At 46.3% G+C, this 13493-nt stretch overlaps 1 protein-coding gene across 1 annotated transcript in view; it reads left to right on the forward strand.

The window, feature by feature from the left end:
• The window catches only part of GRID1 (glutamate ionotropic receptor delta type subunit 1), a 1143434-nt gene that overhangs the window by 19319 nt on the left and 1110622 nt on the right, over positions 1-13493 (forward strand). The window lies entirely within an intron of this gene.

The raw sequence follows: 13493 nt of genomic DNA on the forward strand, positions 1-13493 counted from the left end.
CTGGTCAAGGGGGGGGGGGAGGAACAGAGAGAGGCGCTGGTCTTTAGAAAGGGCTGCATTTTGGCTGCATTTAGCCTGCCAGCAGGATTTCTCCTTCTTGACCTTACCAACGTCCTTCCCTTAGCAACTTCTCATAATAGGGATGATGCAAAAAGGAGATCTAAAATCAGTCCCCTCCCCCTTGTTTTCAACAGGACAAAGTTGGAAGCGGGGTTTCAAATGTGTGTGTGGGGGGGGGAGGGGGGTGGGGGGACGACGACTCTGCCCTGCAGAGTGGATTTCTGGTTGTTTATTAGGGTTGTGGAGCTGTACTTCTAGCACAGGAGATTGTAAGATTGCAGCGTCTGTTCTTGGAGTGCCTTGCAGTATCTGTCGCCCTATCTGGCTGATATCCCTTCTGGATTATATTTAGAAAGTGAGCAAACAGGGCTTTTCTCTGACATGTAATATATTTTTATGTTAATACGTTTTGGCTCTGGCTGCAAATGGGGTTGTGTTTGAAAGAGCAAAACTTTGAGATGTTACTCTACAGCAGGAAAATGATAGAAACTTAAAGGTATATATGCTGCTTCTCATGTGTCAAATATACATTTATGATAGAGGTAAGATAAACTATTGACTGATGTATGGGGTTACATGGGGGTACATGAAGATTTTCCCCATGTTTGCCTTCTCCCAGCAAACCTTGACCACAGAAGGAGGAAGCTCGGCATTTGTGGGACCTTTGCTGACACAAAGCCTCTCAGATTACAATGAGTCCAGTAGCACCTTTAAGACTAACCAACTTTATTGTAGCATAAGCTTTCGAGATGCATCTGACGAAGAGAGCTGTGGTTCTCGAAAGCTTATGCTACAATAAAGTTGGTTAGTCTTAAAGGTGCTACTTTACTATTTTGCAACTACAGACGAACACAGCTAACTCCTCTGGATCAGATTATAATGAATCTCTCTACACAAGAGTGTGATATTATGTGGAGTCGCAACGTTTCCTGGGAACTGTAGTTTTAAAGGAATGCTTGGAATTGCTGTGGAGAGGAAGGTTGAAAATACAAGCAAAATTAGGTTAGGAGAATTTTTCTAATGTAGTTTAGGAGCACAAGCCTTTAGTCTCTTCCCACCTTACTCTGGGTGGAGTCTGCCAGGTCTTAAAAAAAAGTTTTCAAGGATCGCTGGGGGAGAGGAATTTTGCAGTCTCCCCCCCCCCATGCACTCTGGGTGAAATTTCCAAGTTCCTCTCCCCCAGCGATCTTGAGCTGCTCTGAAGGTCTGAGTGCATTAAGTGCACGTGCAGCTAGCTGATGGGGAAACTGAGACCCCCTCTGGGCTGTTTTGGCTCTACAAAATGGTATGGAGGAGGAATCGGGGGCGCCTCCTTTGCGTTCTGCGGTCCTGGCCCAAACTCGGCCCTTGCAGCACTTTTCCATGGAGTTGCCACTGGTGACCAGTTTGCCTAATGGCCACCCCGCCCTCCAGTGGGGCTTCCAGATCCCCTTATCTTCATGGCCGGAGCCGGCACTTGCCTTTAGCCTGTGTGATGACTTCGTTCCTGGGAGTGACGTCGTCCTACCACGCCAGGTGCCCATCCCAGGGTGCCTGTAACTGCACCTTCTCTTCTGCTGGTCAGGTGAGGGGTGGACCTGGGCATGGCCAACACCTATGCCAACACTACCTTGACAGAAACCATCTGCTGAACCCTGGCTCTCCTTTCCTTTAGCCTGAGGACTGTATTTGGCCCCACTCTCTTCAATTACCCCCCCCCAATAGTTTTCTCTCTAGTTCAGCTAAGCTACACGTGGAGTTGTATATACTACTTCATTTTTGCAATGATTTGATTTATTAGATTTCTAGCCCTCCCTCCCCACAAGCATGCTCGGGGTGGGTCACAACATCTCAGTCATATAAATACAAGAACAGAGATACATAAAACAACACAATAAATACGCCATAAAATCCAGTATAAATTACAAAAATGTGATGCTACATCTGGCTACCATTAATCCCCCTCTACCACTCTGCTATCCCTTTAGTTTATTCCCGATGGGGGTCTTCCCATCGCAGCTGAATTCTGTGCCTTCCCCTTGCTTCACAAGCCTTGCTGGTGATACTCCCCCCCCCCCCAAACTCAATGCAAATGAATTGATGAACATGAGTTGCCGGATTATTAAAATTTCTGTAGCATTTTAATCATAATTACAACAACATCTGTTGGCAGCAGTCCACAGATGTCTGAAAAGCCCAGAATTTGTAAACTGTTATTCTCCCAATGCTTCTGAGGAAAGGGATCTTTTCTCTTGCTCCCCACGAGCCCAGGAGCAAATGGAATCCAACTGATAAAGAGTTTCTTTCTGCCCTCCATGCATCTGACGAAGAGAACTGTGATTCTCGAAAGCTTGCGCTACAATAAAATTGGTTAGTCTTAAAGGTGCCACTGGACTCTTACTGATGAGGAGGGGGTTGCTTTTTCCATACAGCCTTTGTTTGTTTTGTTTTCAAACTTGATGGTTCTGACGTCTTCTGACCTGTCTCTCAGCCCACCCATGGGATGACTTTCCAGAGGGGTTCCTATAGAAGTACCTGCAGTGAAACAGATGGTTTGCTTTGGATAATTCAGCAGAAAAATAGGATATAAATCTCTTGAAAACTATGACCAGGCTGGATTGTGGGATTCTGTGACTCCTGTAAATCAAACTAAACACTTGCATTTTTGGAGACTTCTTTTTGCTACTCATGTAGATTTCAGATGAATAAAAACCTCTTCATTCCACAAGCCTCTTGGGGAGGTTTAAAAGTGTTGGTAGCTTTTGACGAACAGCTTTTAATGGGGTTTGTCAGACCTTTGATGTCGCTGCTGTTTTTACCATCACTGTGTTGTGTTGGCTTTAACATGGAACTGTATTTATCCATCTTACCTGCAACACATTTTTTAAAATGAGATTTTTGAATTCCAATGGAATCTTTTAAAAAAATAAGTTCGCTGTATCTGATTTTTTAAAAAAATCTGGTTTAAGAGTTCCTTGGGAAATGAAATCTTGAGTTTGATAATTGCATATTGAAGGAGAAGTTATAATTCTAACCAAAAAGAATCCCTGGTGATGCTTTCTTGCATTTCCTATGGAAAGGAGAAACCAGAGGATGAAAACACACACGCATACACACACACGTTTTGAGCACCAGAATTATTAATATTGTGCAATAGATCCTACAGTGTTGTAGATCCAGAGGAGTTAGCCATGTTAGTCTGTAGTAGCAAAATCAAAAAGAGTCCAGTAGCACCTTTAAGACTAACCAATTTTATTTTATTGTAGCATAAGCTTTCGAGAATCAAGTTCTCTTCATCAGATGCCTGATCCGAACTGGTCAAATACAGAAGAGGAGGGGAGGGGAAAGAACAGGACATATATCACAAGAAGACAGAATGCAATTAGTGTGAAGGCAATCAAAACATTCCTTTGCTTGTAAATGTAAACATCTCCTTTTGGTGTGGAGTCAGTTTGCCGCAGTGAAGGTATACAATTCCTATGTAGTATAAGCCCTCGATAACCACAGCTCTCCCTGCCAGCTGCATCTGACAAAGAGAACTGTGGTCCCCGAAAGCCCACAGGCACAGGATACACAACACACAGTGTTGTGTATCCAAACATCTGCAAACTTTGCAGAGAGCTGCTTTCCTGCTTATCCCTCTTCATACAGCACACTGAGCTCTCCTAAAATTTGCTCCCGAGTGTTGACAGATTCTCAGGAATATCATAGGAGTCCAGTTGGGGGCGGGAGTGGCAGAAATTGCCATTCCCTCTTTTGGAGACTTGTGCCCTTTAGTCTTTGGGCCTCCACGGTTGGAAACCTGCCATGACATTTATTGTGTTACTTCTCCCTGGCAAGGCTGGGCACATTCTTTAATTTGGCAAGGCTCCGCTGAAGGTCTCTGTCATACGCTAGATGGTTACCATGTCAGAGCAGGCAGGATCGCTCTCAGTGGGCTCATTGCCTGACTCACAAGTTTCATGGGCTGTGTAGCTTATTTGTTTAAAATGCTTATATCTGCTTTTCCACAACAGCCAAGGTGGATTTCAAAACATAAGCACATATGTATTGTGCTGAGTTCTTCTCTCTGTCCTAAGTTCCTCTCAGGACAGACAAACAGAAGTCCTCCTTCACTCGGAGGATACGTAACTTGTGCATTTCTGGGCCCTCAGGTACAGTGGTGGCTGCTCCAGAAGGGCCGACTCAGATCCCCATGAAGGGGAGGAGTATGGCGGTCCGTCGCCACGAGGAAATGGGGCCCTCGCTTTCAGAGGGAGGAGGCCTCTGAACACCCATAAGTGGGGACCAGCCCATCTCGTAGGCCTTTCCGTGGGACACACTGCGAAATAGGATGCTCGACTAGATGAGCCATTTGTGAGCCCAGGACAGGTTTTGGCCTGAATTGCTGAAGTCCATCGCACATCTTGGCAGAGCTGGGTCTGTGCAGTATCTAATTGGGGGCTGAGGGATTTTGTCCAACCTTTATGCTCTGGAAAGAAACCTGAGCCCCCCATCTGCGCCGAGTGCTCCTCCAAGGGCAACACAGAGCCAAGCTACAAGTGATGCCTGACACAGGTTGGACACTTGTCAGCTTCCCTCAAGTTTTGATGGGAAATGTAGGTGTCCTTTGTCTTGCAGCTTGGCTCTCCCGAATGCTGTCCAATGGACTTTTCAACTGTCACTTGCCCCTCATTTCACCAAGCTGCCTACATTTCCCATCAAAACTTGAGGGAAGCTGACAAGTGTCCAACCTGTGTCAGGCGTCACTTGTAGTTTGGCTCACAGTTGTTGGATGGTGCCACTTCAGACTGCAGCTAGAGCCAAGATGTGCTTCCCCATGTGAGCGAGAAGAAGTTCCCATACAGAACTGGGATGTCAGGAGGAAGGCTAGTAAAGGACACTTTAACCTGGTACTGACCTCTCTCTCTGAAGGGACGTTGCAAGTGATCGATCGGCTTGACTCGGTCTGAAGTGGGTCCAGGAACAGCTTCGCCCTCACAATGAGTTATCTAGATTGGGCCAAAACAGCGTGTCTGTGCACTGCTTCCAGCTGTGCAACACTTGAGATCGTACCCTCAGAACTGGGGCAGGTTGGGGCATCCGAAGGGCCAGGGGCAAGGAAGGGCTGCCCCACCACCCAGTTCTCTGGATTCCTTTGTGTGAAGACGGTGGGTGGGATTGTAACCGCATTGAAGTTAGATTATTTTCGCGTTACTTCTCCCTGGCAAGGCTGGGCGCATTCTCTAATTTGGCAAGGCTCCACTGAAGGTCTCTGTCATACGCTAGATGGTTACAAAGGCGCTGGTGATTGATTGCTTTTAGCAAGAGACAAGCCTCCACGTCTGGATCCTTGGCATGCAAATAGCTTCCCTGCTTGCTGTTCTCCAGCCGTCACATTATGTCACTCAGAGGACTCAGAGATAGCCGTTCTGGCTCCTCGGAGGTAATGGCCCTTTGTGAAATGAAGTGGGTGTATGGACTTGGGAAAATTAGGCGAGTTTATACTCCAGCGCTACCGTATTTTGCAATGTACAGTAGATCTGTTGCCTTCGTATACTTCCTGTTTTTGGACAAATTATATTTCAGTGCTTATAAGTCAGTGAATATTTCAAACTCCTGCTGTGGTAATTGGTAAAAGTGTTTTGTGTAGGGAAGACCCAGAGGAGGGTTCTGTGCAACTGTTCATGTTTTGTGGTGATAATAAAACTGTGTGTCTTGCAGTATTCGTTGACCTGTGTTTTCCATTGACCTAGGCATCTGTGTAACCGGGTCGGTTTAAAAAGCACGTTGAAAGAAATGTTTATATTTGTTCTCCTGCCGTTTTACTGTGACATCTTGTTAAAGAGCCTGCTTACGTTTTATCCCATCCCCTTCTCCAAGTGCTACACGGTCACTCTTTTCTTGCTTTTATCACCTCTATAATCCTGTGGGTACTTGAAGCTGAGACTGGGTGGGTGGCCAAGGGTTGTCCAGCAAGCAGGAATCTGGGCCGCCACACACACATGGCCCAGTGCTTCCCTCCCTGCCCCGGGTACATCACAGGTGGAGTAAACGTGTGGCAGGCAGAGCTTTCAGCCCTTCCCCCTGCCCCCCCCCCCTTTTTAAAGCCCCTGTGTTGTTTCTGGTGCGTTGCCTCCCTTCTGTTTCTGAAGCCGGCTGAGAGTAGAGCCCTCGCAGTTAACTGGCTTCCCTTTTCCACTCCCGACTTGATCCCGGTTGGAGGGGAGACACAATGTTCCATGTCTCAAATTAATTTTGAGAGTTTGCGTCTTCTTTTAAAGGCTACAGAGGATGGCAAATCAATTTGGGAACTGTTTTTTTCATCCACAGATGGTTGCAGTTAAAATCATTTCCAGGTCTCTTCCCCTCCCAGCTCTCCTCTTTTCTCTGTACATAACACTCAAAAAGTTTAAAAGCAAAGTGCTGCATAATAGGCTGTTTGCTGAGAGGTGAATTGAGGCAGCCTTTCTGTCACAGTCTTATTAAATGAACAAATAACAGCACATAATAATTATGTACAATGATCATGTCTTTTTACCATCAGTCCTCTCCTTTTTAAAAAAAATGCTCAGCTGAACTCACAGAAAGAAGTCTGATTATCCACTAAATGTACCTTCCGTCTCTTCTTCATTTGGAGAATCATAAATTGCATTAGTGGAACCATTAATTTCGAAGGCTACATTCTGCCTACTGCAGCGGAGACATCGAGGGCATGTTTGTCCCAGCTGCAAAGCCTGGACACAGTTTGAATCTCATGTTTATAATCCTGCAGCCAAGCTGCATATTTGGAGGGAATTCTCCAAATATCACTCATGTCACTTTTTGAGTGCAATAGTGGACATTGTTAGAACCCCCTGCCCAATATCTTTTGTTTGTCTGCTTTTTCAGAAAATGGCAAAGCCTTATTTGGAGCAGGCATGTTGTTGGAATTAGGGTTTCCAGGCCCCCTTACCTTTCTCGTGGGAGGGTGGAGGACCCAGCAGATTTGTAGATTCCGTGTGTGTGTGTGTGTGTGTGTGTGTGCGCGCGCGCGCGCTGCCGGCATGGCACGATGCTGTCACTTCAGAAAGTGATGTCATTGTGCCCGGCAGTGAGCATGCTCCTGCCCTTCCTAAGGGCATGGTGAGTGCACCTGCTGCTTGCTGGGCTGGGAGGTTTCTTGCTTCCTGGGCCCGTTCCCTGGGGCCTTTTCCTTCTGCTGGCCAGCGGAGTGGGGGGGGGCAGAGGCTGGGAGTGGGGGAGTGGCAGCCCTAGCGGGAGTCAGATTCGTTCCTGTGGACTATATCAGTCATCTTTTGGTGAAGGCTTCTCCAGCATCTATAGTTTCAGTCCTGTGGCAAGATCAGGCAGGCGCTTAACTGAGTGGGGAATTGGTTTTGATTTCTTTTAGCCGTTCCGTTGAGGTCAGCTGGACTGTTTTTAAATGCATATTGTTCTGTATTTGTTTCCCAGAAAACACTGCAATAAGAAATAAGATCATGAAAAAAGGCAAATAAATACTAACACACACCTTTATTAGGCTTGCAAATAACCCTCTCTCAAGGCTACCTGTAGCAGTGGAAGAATCTTCTCCAGGCGTCCAAGACAGCCAGGTTTACCAAGATGGCATGTCTGTCTGGCCCCACAATCTAGCTACCTTCCCATCAGTCTAGACATTGTTATCTTCCATTCCTCCATGCAACTCAGGGAAGTATGCATGCCTGTTTATCCTCACTATAAACCCATGAAATGGGTTGGGTGAGACTGTGAGCAGCCCAAGATGGCCCCGTGAGCTTCGTAGCAGTGAGGGGATCCTTACCTGGTCTCCCAAATCCTGTCTGACTCTCAGATGATTTAATGTCTAGAAAGGTGGGCTAAGAAACCATGTCGTGGATAGTCACTTTTATACAAGACCTTCCCTACTACTAAACATACTCATATAAGACTATTAACTGACTACATTGTTAAATAAGTGTTGAAATACTCGTTCTAATCTCTAAGAAAAGGGGGACCCGTATTCTTCTAAAACATCAGCATTCCTATACTTATCCTCAGATCAACCATTTTTCTCCACTTTATCAATTTCTGTTACACTGAGGGGCCTTTATCAACCGTCCCTTGGCAGTGGGAATGAAAAACAAGTACAATTTTAGAATGAGTTCAGTTCCCAAAATTCTTCTGAAAATCCCACTTGTCACGTTAGTATATTCTCCAGATACTTGTTGTGTGTGCTAACCGTGTTTGATTTCAATATCTGCTCTTGGAGATTTGACTTTGACATTTGATATTCAACAATTATTATTTGATCACTGACATGTAGAGATATGGCACATTGGGTGGCATTTTCTCAGCTTTAGTTTTAAAATCTCTCCGCTGAGTCTCCGGGTCCCGTGCCAAAGGGGGAAACTGAGTTAATGAAGTTCCCTGATGCGTCTGATGAGGAGAGGGAGCCAGCAGCTGCTAAGTAAATGCTAGTACATCCCCGTGTCAATATTTTTAATATATTGCTTATCTATCTTGATTTAATTTTTTAAAAAACTGTAAATTACTTTCTTCTCAGTGCAACAGGAATTTTTTTTTTGGATATTTAACTTCAAAAACTGAACATTTTTAAAAAAAGTTACCACTCATTGTTCTAAGGAGAGTCTTGCTATAATATCAGCTTCTCCTGTTGCTGAGCTGAGAGCTCACGTCATGTGTTCAAATGTTGCTCCAACTATGAAGTGCATCAGTAATACACAGGAGCAATGTTGATCTGTCTTATAGAGCTGTTGGAAGAATTACTATAATCACATGGTGGAAGTGCCTTGGACATCTGAAATGGGCGTATAGATTAGCATGATTTTTTAAAAAAAGTGTTTCCCATTATAGTGACACACCAAAAAGTTTCTTCAAAGTACTTACGTTCAATTAAAATTTACTTCCACTGATCAATCAACAGAAGCTTTAGAGCCATGGGGATATGCTGCTAGAGAAGCAAGTTAATGTAGCTTCAAAAAATGCCGTCCCCAAACTCAGTTTAGCCCGAAAGATGGCCTCCTAACTTGACACAGCCAATCTGGCCACCTTGATCCGTGCCGTGGTAACAAGACCACTTTGCAGAGGTCTTCCCTTGAGGTCAACTTGAAGACTTGGTGTAGCATGTCACAGTTCGGTTATCATCAGAACGGGGCTAAGCATGCATATTCCTTCCATTTTGCAGTCACTCCATCAGTTACTGGGCTGAAATCAAGGTTTTAGCTTTCACATATAAAGCCTTCCACGGCCTCGGTCTTTCATCTCTACAGGGCCACCTCTCTTCCTATGCCCTGCTGTAGCAGCTTCACTCATCTGAACAGGGTCTTCGTCTGGTGCCACCCTGCACGTGGGCAAAATCAACACGTGCATTCTCTAGGGTGGCTCCCACTCTCGTGGCTTTCTGCAAACGATGAAAAACTGAATTATTCAAGACAGCAGTCTTACACAGGTAATAGAAATGTGCTGTAAGGAAATGCTACAGAGAGATGCGTTGGAAAGAGATAGGGGTTGTAGACTATACTACTGTGTACTATCTGTTGCTGTGAGTATGCTCCTACTGGACAGCTCCATGTTGTGTAAGATGTCATGCCAAGTTGCAGTGTTTTTATTTCTGTATCAAACTTGTGCGTTTTTCAAATTTCTGCAATCCTTACCCTATTGTATTGTTTACTGAATGTCGTAGCCATAGTGATCTACACCCTGTAATCCTAAACAAGAAAGGCAGACTGTAAACATAAATAAATAAATTTATTGATCGAATCCAATAAGGCTGTAATTTGAAGAAATGCACACTAGAAGAGTGCTTCTCTGTTTTCGGTCCTTATTTGAAGAATATCACTGTAATTCTAAACAGAGTGGCACTCTTCTAAATCTAAGTGGATTTAGAAGGGTGTCACACTGTTTAGGATTGCACTGCAGTTGCCTCACTAAGCCCCATTTCTAGAGTTTACCACTCCCAGTCGCTCTGAAGGCTGCTGCAGGTGGGAGATGTCCTGCCTCCTGCAGGCTTTGCCCACCATGGCTCTGCCTGGCATCAGATGAAAATCCCAGGAGAAATCAGGTGCAAGGAGCTTCCTGCCTGGTGGGGGCCTTCTCCAGCGATGCAGTGACATCACTTCCATTGCGACCCAGAAGTGATGTCATCATGTGTGGGCGACTTTCTAGCATTCACTCAAGAGGGCTATCTTTTTAAAAGATAGCAGTTTTCCTTTCAACTGGTTCTCTTTTAATCCCACTCTTCCCTCCCGTACCTAACAACAACAAGATTTTTTACTCAATGTTTCTGCTCTCACAAGGTCACCAAGGCAGTTAAATTAAAACATACAAATTAAAATCTCATCTTAAAAGCCTCTCTAACTCGTGCTCTCCTCTCTACCATCCCGGGGGGCTCTCCCTTGCCCGCACCTTCTTTTTCCCTTCTAGTCTCTCTTCGGTATTCTGTTTCTGCCTCTTCGTCTGTCTGTTTCTCCTTGCTGAGCTCAGCGGCAACAGTACACGAGGCTTTTCAGCCTCCAAAGGGTTCATTCACTTGGACTTACCATCTATGTATTAAATAACAGCCAACAGATAGGCAACGAAAGTCAGAGTTGCACATTACAGCAAAGCGCAGTGGGTGACAAAATCACCAACTCGGGATCTCTTCCTCTTCCTTGGTAACTTTTGTTGATGCAAAACACGTGCCGTGATATCATTGCTTCATGAGTTCCCCTGTTAACAAGCCACTTGGCATTCGTGAGTATTACAGGAGTGAACAGAGGAGGTTATGCAAAGCTGCTGCTTTTGGCGGTGGCAAAGAGTGGTCCATGACTGATTCTGACCGAGAACTGAGCCAGCCCTGACTGGCTGGCAAGGTATTTTGTTGCCCCAAGCAAAGTACATCCCTCAATACCTCGGCCTGTGTTGCCACTGGCGGGGGCCAAAGCCAAACACAAGTGCTTTGCCTGGGCGGCGGCAGCAGCATAGGTTCCCGTGTGCACATGAGGCTGCTGTATATTAAATCAGACTGTTGGTCTGTCAAGTATGGTATTGCCTGCTCTGTCTGGCAGCAGCTGTACAGATTCTTAGGCAGAGGTCTTTCCCATCACCTGATCACTTGAACTGGAGATGCCGGGGATAGAATACGGGACCTTCTGCATGCCTGAGCCACAGGCCTGCCACTGAGCCACAGCTCAGGAGGTGATGCGTGTCTCTTCCTGGGCTGCTGATGGCGTTGAGCCAGCGGAGCCCCCATGGTGTGCCTGCACCCTCTGCCTGCTCACAGGGGATGGGCAAATGCCATCCCAAAAATGTGTCCGCCCTCTTCTCGTGTTCCATTTTATTCTGCATTCGTAACAGTATATGCTGAGGCCAGCTCGGTCCTAAAGGAGAAGAAGAGCAACATAACGGAGGCGTCCTTCCATCCGTAATCCACTTGGGATGAGGTTTTGTGGTCTCCAGGAGGTGCTACGGAAGTGGTGGGAACAGACCGGAAGTGGTGCTGAATTCCCCTTGGAGAGGAGCAGCAATTGGCCTGCCGGGTTGCAGTGACTCAGACAGACTGTGCTGTGATAGGTGAATGTTAAGTGCCTCTATTTCTCTGGAACCAGAAGCCTTGTTCTCCTGAACCTTGATCAGATTTCAGCCCTTCTGTCACACCAGGACACTCGGATACACACTCCCCTCCTAGCATTGCGGTAATCTTTTGAGCCTGTTGAAATGGTACGTCTTTGAACCAAGGGTGTGCAGTTTATTTGAAGAATCCAGGTATCTGTAATACCATATATATTACATATATTTGAATCCAAATAAACCAGTATGAGATCTGGATCTAGTTTTATTCGGGAAAACCGAATAAGCATGCCATCTCGTTGAGGCATTCGGAGGCAGAAGTGGTTATCAAGGGAGGTGCCTTGGAAGTGGGTTCAAATTACGTCTCGCGGAACAGACTCAGAGGGTTGCTGCTGGAGCCTTTCTACCCCCGGAGTGGGAGTTGCCTTGCAGAGTTCCACAAAGTGCAGCCTTGTCCTCGTGTTGTTCAGCCTTTAGGAGAAATCATTGGCAGCTATAGAATTGGATGCCATCAGTATGCAGATGACCCCCCCATCCCCCGCCCCCATTCCTGGTCAGGAAAATGTTATGCTAGTCCGAGAATGGAAGGTATTTCTTCCATCGGTCTATTTATGTAGTGCATTTTCTCCTGTTCTTCCTCCAAGGAGCTCAGGGCAGCAAACGTTTTGCCTTGTTTGTTTTTTTTTGTTGAGGGAATTCATATGCTGCCTTCCCAGAGTCCTGCTCCATGTGGCACCACTACAACCGTGTGACGTGGGTTTCATTGCAAGAGAGTGACTGGTCCAGGGGTCACCCAGTGAGCTTTCGAGGCAGTGTTGGGATTTGAATCGGGGTCTCCCAGATCTTTCTGTGGCATTGGGACCTCTACACCAGGCTGGCCAAAAATTTACCCACAGTTTTGTAAAACTTGCAAGCACCAGGGCTTTTTTTCTGGGAAAAGAGGGGGTGGAACTCAGTGGTGGAACTCAGGACCGCACAATGACGTCACTTTGGGTCAGCTGGAACAAGGGGGGAGTTCTTTAAATCATGCTTGGCGAAAATGGTCACATGGCTGGTGGCCCCACCCCCTGATCTCCAGACAGAGGGGAGTCTAGATGGCCTTCCGCGCCGATGGGGGTGGGGCCACCGGCCATGTGACCGGGGTGATTAGGGGGCGGGGCCACCGGCCATGTGACCATTTTCAAGAGGTGCTGGAACTCCATTCCACCGTGTTCCCACTGAAAAAAAACCCTGACAAGCGCTATATAATGAACACCTTGTGCCACACACCTTCTGCCACTGCAAATATATTTATTCTATTATTTGAATTGCTTTAATTTGAATTTATTGTAAAGTTGCCTGGGAATTGTTAAATGGAGAAGAGGAAAATAATGCAAGGGAGAAAAGGAAAACAAAACCGATCTGGTTGAAAGGCAATCTTCCAACATAACAAATACGTAGCATTTATTCCTACATTTCAAGAGTTCAAGTCATGTTGGTAATCCGTAACAGCAGGTCCGAAAGGCAGGCCACTCTTGACACATTGCAGAGAGTATAACTGTGTGTCAGTGAGGGGCCTAAGCCATTGGGTGTGCCTTCCGTTGGGTGTGGTGCTAAGCGTTTGATGAATTGCAGGCACGTCATCCTTTAGGCAAGTAAATGGCAATGTCTGTCCAACCCTCTATGTGGAAGCCCCGTTGGCATGACCCCTCCCACTTCGAGGGAGAGAAAGAATGCGAGTCACGTCCACATGAATGGTCCAAACCATTACGGAGAAGTAGAGCTCACGCCTGATCAGCGGTATCCCTGCATCTTTACGTGAAGGGAGGTGGGCAGAGGGCATGCCACCTGCTCAGTTCGTTCTGGGGATCGGTCCTTCAAATTGTGCATAAATGGCACCCCTCTTGGGGTCCTTGGCCTAATGGCAAAGCCTTCCCTGTGGAAGGAGC

The sequence above is a fragment of the Eublepharis macularius genome, chromosome 6, assembly GCF_028583425.1.
Source record: "Eublepharis macularius isolate TG4126 chromosome 6, MPM_Emac_v1.0, whole genome shotgun sequence".
In the NCBI taxonomy this organism is placed as follows: domain Eukaryota; kingdom Metazoa; phylum Chordata; class Lepidosauria; order Squamata; family Eublepharidae; genus Eublepharis; species Eublepharis macularius.